We start from the raw sequence: 17,056 nt of genomic DNA, 5'->3' as shown, positions 1-17,056 counted from the left end.
TTTATTTTCTATTTCTTATACTTTAAGCAAGGTTAATTTTGTATCTATTAATATTTGTTTAGGGGAAAAAATACCATTCTCATTTCCATAAAGTGTACCTTGCCTTAAAGCAACAGTTTTTGTTCTGCGTAAGCTCTGCTGTTTGGGTCCATTTGTTTATGTAGCAATAGATAGGATGCATGTACTCTTTGAATGACTGTCATTATAACCATCTTTTATTTTGGTGCATTTACTTCACCTCTACTTTTGACTGGAAAGAAATAAGCTATTCAAGTCTATATTTTTGAAAGAATACAAATGTGCTTATTCATGCTCCTCTAGATAAGTAATATATATGTTTGAAAGTTACATAAAGAAGTTGAGAGTCCTGGTGGTTTTCTTTTGTTCCCGGAGCTAGGTAACTCTTCATGCATTTCACTGCATGACGTACCAATGTGTTGTTGTTGTGGAGTATGAGGATGCTGTGCATCTATTCTTACTTGGTAGACTTAGAAGGATTTATTAATAAGTTGAAATCAAAGAGGGTGGTGTTTTTTTCCAGGTGACCTAATTAAGGTCGTACTTGCTTCTCAACTTCCCCAATTGTTGTTTTTCTCTTATTTATAACCTCGCCTTTCAATACTGCAGTGATTCCAGGTGTTTGTTAACAGAAAACCTCCTTCTCCTTCTCCTTTGTCTTACCATAAGAGTCCTATTGGATTAGATTCCATGCTCATGAATTATCATACTAAGAAGAAAGGATTTGCCAAGTTATTTTCCCTTTCATCTCAAGATTCCCTTTCCTCGTTCTCACATGCATGTCTTTTTTTCCACAAAGGGGCAAATCAGAAGTTGGCAACAGACCAATGCCAGGGAAGAATAAACGTTTTAAAAGAGATGTGTGCTTTGGTTTTGTGATCTCTAGCTCCTCTCTATGAAAACTTTAAACCCTTTGGGTATGCAGGACACAGAGGTGCGTGTTCTTTTTCTCTTCTGCTTTGTGAGGAGCAAGATGGAGGGAAAAGTGAGATACAGGGGGCCTAGAGCAGTCTTCAAAAGTTTATCAGAGAGAATGATTCAAATAGAAACCTATGTACAGAGTTTGCGCTTGGACTCTCATCCTCCTCCCCTTCAGCTGGTGTGTTGATAATTGAGCAATAGTAGTACAAATTCATTGTTTATTGGTTACAAGTTAAAGTTAATAAATGGTTTTATTACTTGTCTTAATAGAACACTACCCTTTGAGTGCTAAAGAAGTGGTATGAAGAATGTGCTTTTCTTACTTAAGGCTACGTTAGAAATGCTGGAGGATTTTATTGCGAAGACTTCTTTCCACTACACTTTTTGACCTTCTTACTGCCAAGCCAAACAAAGATAAGAGTTTGCCCACTAAGTGAATAAATACTATATGGCTGTTCTTTTTCATTCTGGCTAGTTGTAAGAATATATTGGTAGCCAGGAAATTTGGGATCAGGTCTTCTTGTATGGTCGGAAGAGAAAAATGAACGTCAGCTTTCTAGGAATTTAAATTTCATTAAGTAGCCATTAAGACAACTCTTTAGAAGCATAATGACATAGGATCATATGCAGGGTCTAACAAGAATGACATAATATAGCATGTCTAACATGTGTTTGTAGCTTTTTGCCTTCCTGAAAAGATATATAACAGTTTTGTATAATCCGATTTATAAAAACGTAGTAACTTCATGCTAGAAACACCAGGGCCATGTTGAATGTAACCAAATTTTACATTTATAAAATTTAGGAGGATGTTTTATTTAAATACCTTTGCATCTTTTTTATAATGGACTCAAGTGACTCAGAGAGAGAACAGTGGGAGACGGAAGCTGATGGCCCCTGTGAGGGGAGGCTATACAGTGCTGCTATCAGTGTGCTCCTCTGAGGAAACGGGAGGAAGATTTGGGACTAGTGATTGTGTGTGGTAATTAACTATTTTATTTATTTGATACTTAGGATTTAATTTTTTAAAGCTCACACATCTAAATGCTTTTATCAAACTCTATGATGCAGAGAGGCGGAGAGGTAACTTCGATCAAGAGACAAAATGTGGTAATTACACACTTGACTCAACTTTCAGTCTTCTTCCCTTTTTGTAGGCCCCCACATCTTTTCATTGGATTTTCCCTTTCCAGGTTCCTAGTAAGAGTCAATCAAGCAAGTCATAGTTTGATTGTTTCCCCTATCAATCAAGGGTTCAGCTAATCTACTAATCCATTTTGGATTCTTTCCTTTGATCAAAATTCTTTATGAAATGCAGCAAGATATAAATCAATAATCAATAATATCATAGGCATATATATTTATTTTAATGTATATTTTTAAATGCAATTCCAATGAATAAACAATCAGAGATAGGCAAGATGGCCTGCTTCTTAATGAAAGGATAATTCTTATCTAGACTCTTAGGGTTTCATCTTTTAAATTTTTCTTCTTTTCATATACTAAAACTACAGAAACTCAACCCAGAATTGTATTTTCTTGACTTTATATTTTGGCTAATATATGATCTCACTTGTTTTACAAGCATTTTAGTGAGTAGGAGAAACAATGAATTAGATGACAGTGTATGCATTAAAGGACAAAATGTATTAAGTCTCATGTAAGGTAAGGGAGCTCTGCTCATTTTAGTTAACCTAAAAGTCTGCCAGTGTCTGCTTGTCTTCTAATAAGATTTCAGGTCATTGCTGACCTTGCTTTAGTACCATCTCTTCCTCTGAGTGACAGAACTACTCAGCAATTTCAGAATACAAACACCAAACTCTCTGAATTCTTATTATGGCCAAATATAGTTTTTTGTAAACACAATAAAAATTTAGCTAGAGCTCAGTATTATACCCACTCATCTTGTTCACAAATCCCTGGTGCTCAATGTAAAGTCACAAGTTCAGGTTTAGATATAATACAGCAAAGGTTTTCTTTAGATGAGCATATAATTTTTTGCCTGTCTTTCTGTTTTATTGTCTTTTATTGACTCTAGCTGCATTTTCCTCAATTTCTTTTAGTAATATCTTATAATTTTAAAATGAAAATAAAAATTTATGTTTTTGTTTTAATAAAAAAAACGATTAAGGAATGGTATAATAGAGGAGGAAAGTTTCCATCTGTAATACCAATATGCCCACAACTTATGGAAATTAAATATAATTTTCAGTCCCAGCAGACTTTCCGCTGTAGTAAAATAGTGCCCTTTAAATTGCTTACAGGATACATCCTCAATGGCTAAGTGGGTGGCCCAAGCCAGGGAGGTTTTAGACAACTCCTACAAAAGGGAAAAAAAAGAAAGAAAATATTCTCCATCATGTGAAAATGATTAGCTATGAATTTGGGATGTTTTGCTTCTATTAAATTTTTCACTTAATACCCCCATTTGTTCCTGTACCCATTCTAGCTGACTATTGCTGAGTTAAATCTACTAATGCTGAAGTATATGGGTTCACAGAAAAACCAACAAGTAAGGGAAAAAAATAGTTTAGAATCTGAGATAAAGAAGAAGCCAAGGAGGTAACAACAACCAGTTTCCCACTTGCCACAGGCTAGAAGTTTCTTTCTTTCTTTTTTTAAACAATAACTACACTTCGCCTCTTCATCCCCTCCTTTGATCACACCCCACAAACGTTAATTTTCATTAAGACCCTATCTAGCTATAACATCATCCTACCTTTTTGCAATAGCCATAAAATATCTCTAAGCCATAAGTTAACTACTATAGCTTTTATCACTCAATGGACTATTGGATGATGTTTCCAGTTATTAGAGAAGTACCAGCCTATAAAGATACCCAAGACAATATATTTCAACTAGATATTACATTGTGTAAAATTTTGGATATATATTTGGTTTTAAAAATGGTTAATCCAAATTCTATATACTCAGGTTATTGGCTAGAGAAAAAGAAAAGAAAAGAAAGCAAAACAAAACACTCTTTCAGGTTCCTAACTCAAATTCTGGTGTTAATGCTTTGTGAGACCTTGGGAAAGCTCTCTGAGTTTTTCACCACCTGTTGACAATGATTGCAACAGATATTTACCCCCTTCGAGTTGAAGAGTAGACTATTAAAGTAACTCTCAAAGCACACCGATAATACTAATTTGTTAGACTGTTAAAGAATGACACGACATGCTGAAATCTCTTGGTTGAAGTTCTTAAAATATAGATAATATAAACATTGTGTACCATATGAGAGAGATCAGCGCTAATAGAATCATGTCACATGTTTTCAAAGAAATTACGCCATTTAATGGCACTTTTAACTTTTGAAAGTGGGTCTTATTTGAATCCCTGTTTGTAGATGAGGAAAGTAATACTCATGGAGGGTAAATAATTTGCTCAAGATGGGTGACATATCTATTACATAAGCTGACCCACTCAGAACCCAATCTGGCCTGATATTAAAGCCCAGTATATATTTTTTTAATTACCATATTCTTCTGGTAGATGCCTTAGCACTCTGGCCATGGACCTTCTGGAAAATAGATTAGCAGCTAGACCAGAGAAAATAAGCAGGTTTTCACCCTGTCACAAGTTAGGTAAGTATATGGGATGCCTAGTGAGTATAAATGGCTTTTGCCTGAGAGTCCCTTCTTGTTTATGTTAGCACTATGACCTATACTTTGACCACATCATCAGATTTTTTTTTTTTTTTTTTTTTTTTGTATTTTCTTAGAATGAGAAAGTTTACAAGGATTTGAAGTGAACCATGTACCCAGGGCCACTCTGTCCTATGGGGTCCTTCCTGTGAATTAGGAAAGAGAAGTTAGAAATGCAGGCTGCTGTGCTTGGTGAATGGACAGAGCCTCTGTGCAAAGCAAAAGGCGTCCCATTCTCTGGGCACACATTGGGAGAGTGGAACACAGATGAGTTCAGCTTTACTCACCATCTCTGCAAGGCACTATCAGTGATCAAACTGCACAGCCCTAGCCCTGCTTTGACATGGCTTCATTTATGTTGAAGGACAGTTATGACAGACAGATAAAATGTTTTGAGCGTGCCTTGCAAACAGTCAAAGATCATACACGTTTTGTGCTTTGCTATCATAATTATTACTTCTTCAAAATGTTCTAATTATAGGTCTTTAAAATTAATTTTTACACAGGTAAAGAATATTAACATTTTCTGAAATCAGAGCTAATGCCAGTCAAAGAAACATTTTAATCTTCAAATAGCCCAAAATCTGAACTGATGAAAATTCTTTGTGATGAATTGGATTGGAACATGTGGAACAAAATGATTCACATAAGCATAGGGGATGTACAGATAAATAGATAACAGTACTGCCTTGAAAATAATCATAGACTAGTGATGAGAACATCCAAGGAAATAAATAATTATAGTATAGTATAGAGCATATTAATATAGGTATATATTAAGTATTCTGGAGTCCAAAGGAAGAAACAATTTAACTGGCTGTTATAAATACACTATTGAAGTCTAGAAATGAGGAGCTAAAAGTATATCTGCTAATTCTGATGGATTTCAGAATTAGCAGTTATTGCCAACATTTTGGAAAAGGTTTAAGAGAGAGTCTGGGTAAATTATATTTCAGGGGTTATAAGCAATGAAAAGTGGTGCACACCACTTTCAAAATTTCGGACAAGAAGGACAGAACAAGGAGTAGCAAGAAAGGGAGAGGAGGGGTAAAGAGGGGAGAGGAAAAAAAACAGTAGTTAGTGAAGAACAGCACTAGGTACTTTTAAGGGTCAGGGAACAGATCCCAAATGAAGTATCCAGATACAGGATCCCAACAACTAGAGAAGGACATGGTTTCCTCCAAAACAGGAGAGAGGAAGGGGAGGATGGATGCAAATGATGTAAAGATTAAGTAGGTGAAAGGAGAACCCAAGGGAGTTTTGGTCTCATACCCTCTGTTTTTTCTGCAAAGTATAATTCAAGATCATATCTCAGAGGGAGAAACATGGAGGGGCAAGTGGAGAAGCTTAGTCAAATTATAAAACAGGTTCTGTGGAAAATTGGGAAACTGTTGAAGAGGGAAATATGTGAGTGTAAGTGAAGTTCTAAAAAGTCAGTGATGCCAAATGAATATGTAAAGTCAATGAAAGATATTTTACTTTCCTTTTAAAATTACACAAATCGTTATGTCAGGAAAAGGGGCAGCGATGTGACAGAACTGTTAGAATTCTTAATTACTAAATTAGAAACTGTGTTGTGATTATAATTTCTCCTATTGATTGTGTTTTTGGGTTTCCAAAGAATACAGAGTTGACTTTAGTGTTGCTGTTGTCTATTTGGTAGTGGTAGAAGCTGTTTTATGAACATATTAATTAGATTGCAGTTCCAGTTTTATGACCTGATTTTGGAAAGATGAGATTTCCTAGGCTGCCTGGAAATAACTCTAGGATGACAAACAGAAGCTCTAAGATGTTTGCTTTGAATTTTATCTTCAAATGAATAAAAATCACAGTTGGAAGAGAAGGCAAAATGATTCATCTTTGCTCACTTTTTAATAGGAAACTTTCTGTGGTTTATGTTGGAATGTCACAAGTCCATATATATAACCTCCTTTCACAATGATTTCTTCAAAAAATCCTTCTGAAGTTTACTTGAAAGTGTCACCAGTCTCCGAGAAATTTATGGAAAATAACAAAACATAGTATGACTTTAACCGGAACTGATATAACCTAGTTTAAATATTTATAAATTTAAATTCTCTTTTATGTTTCCATGATACCACAGGGAGAAAAAATGAGAAATATAAGGTGGAAATTAAGGGAAAGTTATAAATAGCTTTATAATTTTTAGGCCATAATTATAAACCCTATAGTGTACCATGTGTTTTGGAGAGATTATGAATTCCTTTTATCTCTTCTAATCATCGGCACATTCTGTGAGGTCTGCAGAGCTTCCTCGCTAATATTCTTGGTAGTCAGTGCTCATGATAACTTTCTATAGATCTTTCATGTAGGATTTCTGTTGTACCTCTAAACCTCTAAAAAAGGTACTAAGCAGTCCTAGTTACAGATAATGAAACCGCATTCGTCCCTCCATTTGGGTTTTCATGTTTTTATTTTTAAATCTGAAGGTGAGGAGGTTCAACTAAATGATACTTTGGTGCTATAAAAATCTATGGTTCTATAAAAATCTATGGTGCTATAAAAATCTATGGTTCTATATCATATTAATTTCCCCATTTTTGTCATGAAAACCATCAAATAAGGCCTTGGAGCCAGGTATCAGAGTCTAAAAGAAGAAAATATTTGCAAAATTCCATAATTGCACTTCCGTTAGAGGAAATGCTGAGAAATAATACATTTATCAATAAACTACTCCAGGACTGAACTCTGATGTTTTTCTGAAGTATTTGGCCTCTCCTGTAGAAAACCCTTAGCCTCTCAGCTTTAAGTATTTGGCTTAAGCCCTTCTCCATAAAATTGTACCTTAACTAACACCTTTTTCATGGGTAAGATATTAGCTTTGTGGCCATGAATGCTGATAGTCACAGTAATTGAGAAAATATATCCCAAATACTACTTATGTCTTCCCAGCTCTTCTCTTTGTCAAAGATCTCAGGCCCTCCCTTGTTCACCTGGTCTAAAGGATCAACATAGTGAGAAACTCTCAATATCAGAAACTTTGCATAAGTTTGCTTTGCTTCATGTGTTTACTCAGTAAATTTAAAATAAATAATTGACATAATGATGGAGAAGCCATTGATATTCTAGAGAAGAAAGAAAAGCTAGCGAGTCAGTAATGGGCAAGTTGAGGAAACTAGAGTGTTATTGAGACTAGTAAAAGAGACCTCTTACAAGTCATCAAATAAGGCCTTGAAGCCAGGTATCAGAGTCTAAAAGAAGAAAATATTTGCAAAATTCCATTTTTTAGAATGTAATCCATGAAAGATTTGATTTTTAAGAGAGGTTAAATGTAAAGGTAGATCAGGATGTCACCATTTTAAAGACACCCCATCTGCCAGGCCTTCACTAAACCTTGTTTTGCTTCAAGGAACTTTCTGTGACAAAGCTAACCTCTGGTAGCAAACCATATTCTATTCTATTTATGAGAAGAGGAATATATATATATATATATATATATATATATATATATATATCTGAGTTGAGTTGTTAGATATATCTATTCTTTAGCATGGAGGTTACAAACATTTATTTTTAAGTCATGGAACCCTTTCTTCAAGCAAAAGCTTAGACAGTGACTTAATATATAAAATAGATGTGACAGGTGTTGAGGAGCAGCTTTGCATCGATGCTGCACTTTTGAAGAAGGGTTGGGGTAAGCTGGAGCCCAACTAGACAACAGCCCCCACCATGACTCCCTCCCCGCTGGCACTAGCGTCCTTCTCTTAGAGCTCCTTGTACTTCCCTATAGCATGGTGTGTGTTGCTGTGCAGTGTTCCATGTGCAGAGAGGCACCTGATTTAGTGGATAAGAGCACTGACTCTAGATCTAGGATGCCTTCAAATCTGGATCCGTGCTTTCTAGCTGTGTGGCTCTGGGCAAGCTATTTAACCTCTCTCTACCTCAGTTTCCTCCTCTGCAAATGGGGGTTATTATAGTTTGTACCTCATAGACTGTTGTGTGGATGAAATGCCGTAACATATATAAAGTTCTTAGAAAGGTGCCTGGCACACAGATGTTCCATCACAGTTGGTTGTTACTAGAGCTATTGTGCATCCAAGTTGGGTTGGGGTCCTTGAGAAGCAGGCCTCGAGAGGATTTGAGTGCAAATGGTTTATTTAAGAGATTGTCTCAGGAAATAGCAATGGGAGAGTGGAGAAGTTAGACAGGAAAGGGAAGAAAGCCTAAGCAGGGAACATTATTGATCAGGTAACTTAAGTAGGCAATTGGGACTCAAACTTTCGGAGACTGCTGGGAAATGATGTAGAGCTTGCTTCAGATTTGTCCTATCTAAGGGATGAGGACACTTGAGGATTTATCCTCCAACTCTCATTCTTCATTGGCCAGTGGTTACTGTTAGGAGTTAATTTCTAGCATTTCCAGCCTGGCCAGACTGCAAGCAAAACCTTGGATAGAGTATTGCCCATGCTTAGAATAAGATTCCACTGGCATGTTATTGCTGAGGGAATGTGTACAGACCCCTGACAGTGATTGCTACAGGACTGAACAGAATTACCCAGGGCTTTCTGTATTATTCTGTTTTATTTTCCCTGCCCCATATACTAGGCATCCAACTGATCTTTGTGGAATGAGTGGATGATTTACCCGTGGATATTTTTCTTCTTGGCCTTCAAAACATTTTGTAATTGTGTCTCACCTGAGTCTCACGTGATCTATCTTTAATTCTCATCATTTAATTCTCATGATTCCCAAACCACATTTCTCATCTTTAATTATGTCAGTCTTTTCACTGTTCCTAAATTTACCCATCTGTTTTACTTATAGGGGTTGCTCTGCCCTCTGCTCTGCCAATCTGAACTCTGCCCATTCTTCAAGTTCTCCTAGTCTCTCATCTGTCTCATGAAACCTTCTCTAACCTCAGATAGCTTACTTCTCAAAAGTACCATTGATATAAAGAAGACAGCACAATTTAATGTTTACTTATTTGCCAGCTGGCGAGGTTCCATAATTGATGCATGTTTCAGGCTAAAAAAAAATCCATGTCTTACATACCCTCATCATTTGTACAAACTTGGTCCATCATACATGGCAAGTGCTATTAATACTGAGAGGCAGTGATGCCTGGGCTTTAGACTTGGACAAACATGATTGCATTCTCGTTATTCCACTTAGGAGCTGTGTGACCTTGAGCAATCATATAACTTACTGAACCTGTTTTTTTCTCATCTAGAAAATATGGCTAATAATCCTGCCTCATCATGTTGCTATAATAATTAAATGAGATATTGTATGTAAAATGCTTAGCATAGTTCTTAGAAGTAGCTGCTCAAATAATAGGACCTGTTAGATTTTTTTTTGATTATGAAGTAATCAGTTTTATACTTAGACTTTTATTATAACTCTTCTTTAGTTTCTCATGTTGCTATAGCTTTGATTTTAGATGTTTTCAAAAGAAATATTTATATTTGAAATATTAAAATTTTGAAATTGTATATGAAAAATAATTTGCCACTTGGACCTTTGAGATAGGTAGAATATGCCATATTTTTCATATTTCATTTAACATATCAACTATATCTATTAGTTAAGATGATAATAAAAAACTTGAAATCCCTTTGCACATTAAAATAAGATTTTACTATTTTTTTTATTGTAAAATAACTTCAAGAACTATTTTATATATTTTTACATTTCACAATCAAAGCACACCTTAGAAAGTTAACTCAAACTTCAACATGTTAAGGATCTACGCTTTTGATTCCAATGTGGTAGAGATGATGAGTTGGAGAAGTTGTCATTAGGGAAGGTAGTTGTATCAGAAATGCCTACAAGAATTTGTGCAAAAAAAAGCCAGCCCTTATTTTCCCATATCAGTAACAAGGAATATCAGAGTCTGGGGGTGACAGGGTGCGTAGGAAGAGGAGGTAGCTTGTGTGTTTTGACAAAGCGTTGGAAAGATCCCATACCCATCTCTCTTAGCAGATAATATTATGCAAGGGAAGAAGTCCGTGCTTTAGAGCCATATTGAACTAAGTTCAAATTCAATTCTCATGTTGACTGGCTGATTTTGAGCAGGAAATCTGACATTTATGAACATCTCATTCTTAAAACAGGAAAAATACAATATTACTAATTTGTATTAATAACAAGTAGATTTATTGTCAGCACTCAATTAGGTAATATTTATTTGTTTGTTTAAAACTTGTCCTGTTTTAGGCAGCATTTAAGACAGTCAACAAAGATATATAGCTATAACTTTTAGGGGAGAGTGATGAGGGAAGGGCAAATGGAAATAAGGTATGATGTTAATACTCACATGCATACGGAATAAGGTGAAGAAAATAACATTACCTTCACAAATGGCACCAGAATCTCCTTGGGGAAGAGAAATGACTTTGCTAGAAGAGATACTTTGATGATGCCATAGGAATAAGATGAGTCCCCTTGTGGGTTTGATTGCAAGCAGGTGCTCAGATGATGTGAAGTGAAAGCCACTCTGTATAACAGAGGGAGAATTTGGTCCTGCAGAGCCAACCAGAGTAGTGGAGCTGAGGAAGAGAGATTAGAAGAGAGGAGAGGAAGGGGAGAAGCCTAAGGAAAGCTGAGAACCATGCGTACTCAGTCCATTAAACAGACCCCTTCCTGGCGACAGAAGGGGGGAAAAAAGACCACCAATGCACGTATGTCTTACTTTAAGTCTCAGGAAGAGCTGAAGTGTTTAGGTGGTCTTGGAGGTATGCAAATCAAAAAGGAATTGTGTTGTGTTATCAACTGAGGTCACTGAGCTCTAATCCCCAGAAATTATCACATAGCAAGGGCTGAGTTTTGGGACTCTTATTAGTCATGAAATTGAGAGCTTCAAATCAATTTTGTCTACATTTCAAGGGAGAAAGAAACCTCCATCTTCTAGGAGACTAACAGACCATGAAATCTAAGGGTATACCAGGTGGAATATAAAGTTCTTCAAAGTTTCTTAGGAGCCAGTGTAAATCAGGGAGCTTAAAGACAAATTCCAGTGTCCGTTAGACATAAATGACTCAGTGGTTCAGGGAAAGCGCACACATTTCTAATAGTAAGATCGGAAGGAAATTTATCCTAAGGATAAGCATAAAGAGGAATGGGATGTATAAAAATTATAGCACCTGGATTCAACATCTTAAAAATTTAGGATGTTTAATGCATTTTAGTTACCCCTCCTGTCCTTTTCCTTCTCTACAAGTTTCTATGAAAATGGTACAGTATCTGAAAGATCTTTGAAAATTGTAAATATTATTGTTAGTTAATAATAAAAAGAAAGCCCACATACAAGATTTAGTTAAAAATCTAATAAAATACTATTAAAAATATTGAGGCATCCATAAAAGATTAAACTGAATAAAAAATGTGTTCCTTATGAAAAAAAATGCTATATCTTTCTAAGTTACTATCTTGAAGTTAAAAGCACTCTCACATACTTTGAGTTCTCTCATAGCCCATTATAGCACCCGGTTTTAGACTCCTGAGTCCTGCTCTATTTGTAATGACAGCAGTAGTATAGAGTGAAGCAGCCTCGTATGACTCTTAAGGAGATCTGCATCTTAGAGGCAAATGTTCTTGAGTCTGTATTTGGATGTTTGTTGCATAAGATGAAGTCCAAGTCAGAGTTCTGAGTGGGGCTGCTTCTAATGGCATCTGTCAATTCATGTCAATTCACAGGATTGCTTCCTTGTGCTTGAAATGTTTCAAGCACAAGTCCATATAATAAGGAAAATGGGCCCCATGAAAATGATTATGAAATGACAAGCAGCCTGGAAAGAGGATGTAGACAAATGCCAACACTTCTGGAAATTATGAAATTCTTTACATATGAGGCCAAGTCAAATAATTTTTTTAAAGTGCAATATGACTGTTATCTGTTCCCCCACCTAAAACAATTCCTTTGATAGTTTTAAAAATAATACGTAAAACCAATAAGAATATAATTCTAGAATAAAGTATATAAATAATCCTTACGTTTTTTCATTTTTTTATCATTTCTTCATTTATTTTTCTCAACTAGGTGAATTGGCTATTACATATTGACCCTACGAATTTGATTCTAATGCTAGAATTTGATTATAATAATAGTGAAGTGTTTGACTTGACTATAAGTAAAAGATCTTTGATTGACATATGAGCTCATTTTTATAAAACAGCTTTACCTTGAGAAAATCCACGACTTTCATAGCAATAGCACATCAAAAGAATTTTGAAGATTATGGCTGTTTTTACCCCTTTTATCTCTCCAGCATCTGTTTTCATTCAGCCTCTTTGGAAACATCTCCTTTGGGTAATCTGAGTTGCATACTTTCTCTACTCCTTCTGTATCTTTGGTTTCTTCAGAGCTTTAATCAAAACAGGCAAAAGATAAAAGAAAAAAAAAGTTTCATTTCCAAGGAAATGGCTTTTCAGTACCTGATTCTTCATGCCTATTCATCACTGCTAAGTGCTCCAAAACTGCTGAGCACAGTGTTCAGGAAGCAACCAGTACATCAGTCTTACGTCTATTGTTCTTGAACTGAAGTCCCTAGTGCCTCTTACATTATGCTTTGCGTAAGTGAAATATGTTTAAGAACCTTTATATCTAGCATGGAAAAGAAGCTCCTTCATTCCTGTGTTTCTTTAAAAAAATCTCAAATCAAAATACTTCTGGGAGGAGCAAATTGTTTCATATATGTTACAGTGCATATAAAGAGTGAAAGTGAGTACTTATTTCTTGGACATTTGTACCATTTCTCTTGTAAGGAACTAAAAATTTGATATTTTTATGGCTATCTTTATCCTTTTGCTAATTTATTCTACTGTAATCTTGACTAATCTATTATTACTTGATTATTATTGTATTTCTTCTCCAGTGATTCTGATCTTCAAATTCTATAACTGCTAATCGTATTGTTTAATCTAAGTCCACTATAAGTAAACGTCCTAAGATTAACATTATTCACCTTTCTCAATTAAAGATACCAGTTCAGATAGAAATTTGGCTGGCATTCATACTTGTTATTTTTTCTTAGATATTTGTCATTTTTGGCATATTTATCAATATTGTATATTTCGGAAAGCATTAATGTCTAGAATATCTGTATCTTAGTAGAATTGATAGAGCAGAATCAAATGGATCAATAACAAGACTTTAAGTGCATATGAAGGAAATCTATCACCTGCATTAAAGTCATTTTGTTCCAACACAGTTTTAACAATTTCCAAATAAAATTTTATATTATTTTACATGTTTTTATAAAGATAGAAAAATATGTTCTTTGCAACCTGAATTTTAAAGTGTTCTTGAATTATTAATTGTTTAATTTTATATGACACCATTATTTGTTAGACAGGCAGTAATATTTCTCATGGGAATATCTGCACTTTATTTTATTTATTTATTTATTTTTTATTATGATGACATTGGTTAATGAAATCCAATAAGTTTCAGGTGTACAGTTCAGCAGTAGAGCATAAGGCATATATATATTTGACCTCTTTTACCCCATCTACCTCCCTCGTCCCTCTTCCCTGCCTACCTTCTGGTAACCACTAGTCTATTGTCCATGCCCATGAATCTCTGTTTGTCCTGTACTTTAAATATCCAGAAAATACCAAGAATTTAAATACTGAGATTAAAGAGTACTCTCTTCCCATCATCACGTTCAGTTCAGATTTTACATCTGCACAGTTAGAACAAAACAGTAGGTGGGTTTTTTGTGTTTTGTTTTTAGAATAAGGGAAGGGTGGAAGGTTTGTTCTCTGAGGGCACCTCTAACTGTGTCAGCATAGGAGGGCTGTGATACATGAACGCTTGAAGCCTCCAGGAAGCCAAGTATGATATTCACAACCAAGTAAAAATGTGCTAACCTCATTCCCAGTAATCATTCCCAGTTTATGTAAAATTTGTATCTGACATCCAGTTTCTGATGTAAAATATGGAACCTATTTGAAGATTGCACATAGCAAGTTGGGCTCCATTAATAGAACTAGAATGACTCAAAATAAAGAGGTAATGAGTGCACTTGACCCTGCATCATTCAGACCTCACCTGGCTTGTGCTCCCTTCTGGGCTGCATATGTACTTGAGAGGACAAAAAGGAGAGTGACGGGGTGGGAGAAACTCATGCCTTGTCACATATAAAGTGGTTGAGGACAAAAATTGTTTAAGAAAGAAAATGATGTAGGAATTGAAAGACTGGTGCTTGGATGAGGCTAGTTCTTTGTAGCTGCAAATCTGAAATACTGCGTACACCTGCAGTAAGGCTGATTTAACCCCAGCATGGGTCTGGATGTTCTCATGGACATAAGCATTTCATGTGACATAGCCTGCATGGGTCCAGGCAAGGAAGTAGGGATGGGCAAAGGTGCACTGCATTTTTTTACTAGGATCAAAAATCATGAGTAAATTATAACATCTTAACTATTTGCTGAAATTTATCATTTTTATGGTTGGGTTAAAACTTTAGAATTCTTCCTTAGTTTTCTCTCTGTTTTGTTTGCTTTTTGTCTTAGAATAGTAAACCATTCTTGACTCTTTTGTCTTTTTTGACAAATGCATCCATATAGATAATGCATATCTTGTGTAAATTTTTTCCTACTGTTCAGTAAACTTTTCTTTAACTGAATCATATGTTTATCAATTCCATAATATTCTAATTTGACTCTAATTAATGGTGCATAACATGATCAAATATTTTCTAAAGGAACATAGAGAAAGCAATTGGTCATGGAGGTTAATATATGAAGAATACTTTGTCCTTTTGGTTAAGAGAATTAAATATTGGCTTATATCAGTAAGATTAGATCTTACCATTTAATTCTACCAGTTTAAATTAAATTTATAGACTTTTAAGTTTTCTTTAAAAGAAATATTTTGTTTTAAAAGTTTTAGGTTTATAGAAAATTTACAAAGATTAGTACATATACCTCATTCACACTTTCCTCTATTATTAACATCTTATATGAGTATGGTACTTTTGTCATAATTAATGAACCAATATTAATGTAGTATTATTAATTAAAGTTTATACTTTTTTCATATTTTCTTAGTTTTGCCTGATGTCCTTTTTTTGGTCCAGGATCCTATCAAGAATAGCACAGTACATTAAGTTGTCATGTTTCCTCAGACTCCTCTTGGCTGTGACAGCTTCTCAGATTTTCTTTATTTTGATGACCTTGACAGTTTTAAGGCGTATTGGTCAGGTATTTTGTAGAATTTCCTTCAACTCGGATTTTCTGATGTTTGTTTCATGATTAGATTAGGGTTATGTGCTTTGAGGAAGAAAACCCCAATGGGCACCATTTTCATTACACTATCAAAATGACATATCGCTGTTCATGTTAACCTCGACCGCCTGGTTAAATACAGACATATTTGTAGATATGAGTATCTACACAGGTTAGTATACATACTGATATATATTTTTATACACACATATTTTTGTCATGTTTTTCCACTGTAAACTCATTCTTTTCCCTTATTTTTGTACTGCATTCTTTGGAAGGAATTCACTATGAACAGCACACACTTAAGGAGGAGGGAGTTATGCTCAACCTCCTTGAAGGCAGAGTTTCTACATAAAATATTTGGAATTCTTCTGCATAGGAGATCTGTCTATTTTCCATTTATTTAATTGTTTATTCAGTTCTTGTGTATGTCAGATTGGACTCATGGATATTTATTTTGTATTTTAGGTCATAATTCAATACTATATTGTTGCTCAAATTGTTCCAGCTTTGGCCATCGAGAGTTCTTTCAGTCGGTTCTTATGTCCCTTTGAAATATCCTCATCATTGTGGGCTTTTTTTTTTTTTAGCACTTTCTTGCTTTTTGCCATTACAAGATGCAGGCTCATCTTATACATTTCCTTCCACAGTCCTAGATTCATCCATTTCTCCATGGATCCCTGGTTCCTTTCATGGGGGAATTATATTAAAAACCAAGATTTGGGTTTTAGGCATGCTCATTATTCATTTTCAATGAATATCCTAAAGAAAATAATAGTAAGAGCTTACATTAAATAGTTAATAGGCCTCCAGTTTACATTAATTTTATGTTAGGTTGAAAGCTAATATAGAAAATCTGTAATGTTAAAATTATAAGACTCAAGAACATGCACTCCTTTCTGGGAGCTAACAAAGTATACTACCCAGCAATGCCTTTGTAGTCTAAAATTTTAGGAAACTTAAGAAAAAGAAAAAAAAGACTAAATACAATCTTTAAAAGTCATATTTTCCCACTCAGTTTGGAAAGAAGAAATGTAGCGTGAATTTAATACTTAAGGTAGGCAGCATAGTCAACAGATTAAGTTCATCTTCGACGCTTCTTTTTAGCTTCTGCTCCCTCAACCCCTTACTGCACCCTGACATCTCCCATGCCCCCACACACTTATTTCCATTCTCCATTCATTTGTAGACATTGAGGGTAAAATGATATGCAAAATCAGACACAGTTCCTGCCTACATGGATTTAGAATCAGGGAAGTGCTAATCAAATTATCACACAC

At 35.0% G+C, this 17,056-nt stretch overlaps 1 protein-coding gene across 7 annotated transcripts in view; it reads left to right on the top strand.

The window, feature by feature from the left end:
* Positions 1-17,056, top strand: part of PDE4D (phosphodiesterase 4D) — a 1,171,348-nt gene that overhangs the window by 701,676 nt on the left and 452,616 nt on the right. The window lies entirely within an intron of this gene.

This window comes from Pteropus medius, unplaced genomic scaffold, assembly GCF_902729225.1.
Source record: "Pteropus medius unplaced genomic scaffold, Ma_sr-lr_union100, whole genome shotgun sequence".
NCBI classification, from domain to species: domain Eukaryota; kingdom Metazoa; phylum Chordata; class Mammalia; order Chiroptera; family Pteropodidae; genus Pteropus; species Pteropus medius.
Note: the sequence above shows the minus strand (reverse complement) of the source record. Positions and strands in the feature narration are given on the sequence as shown.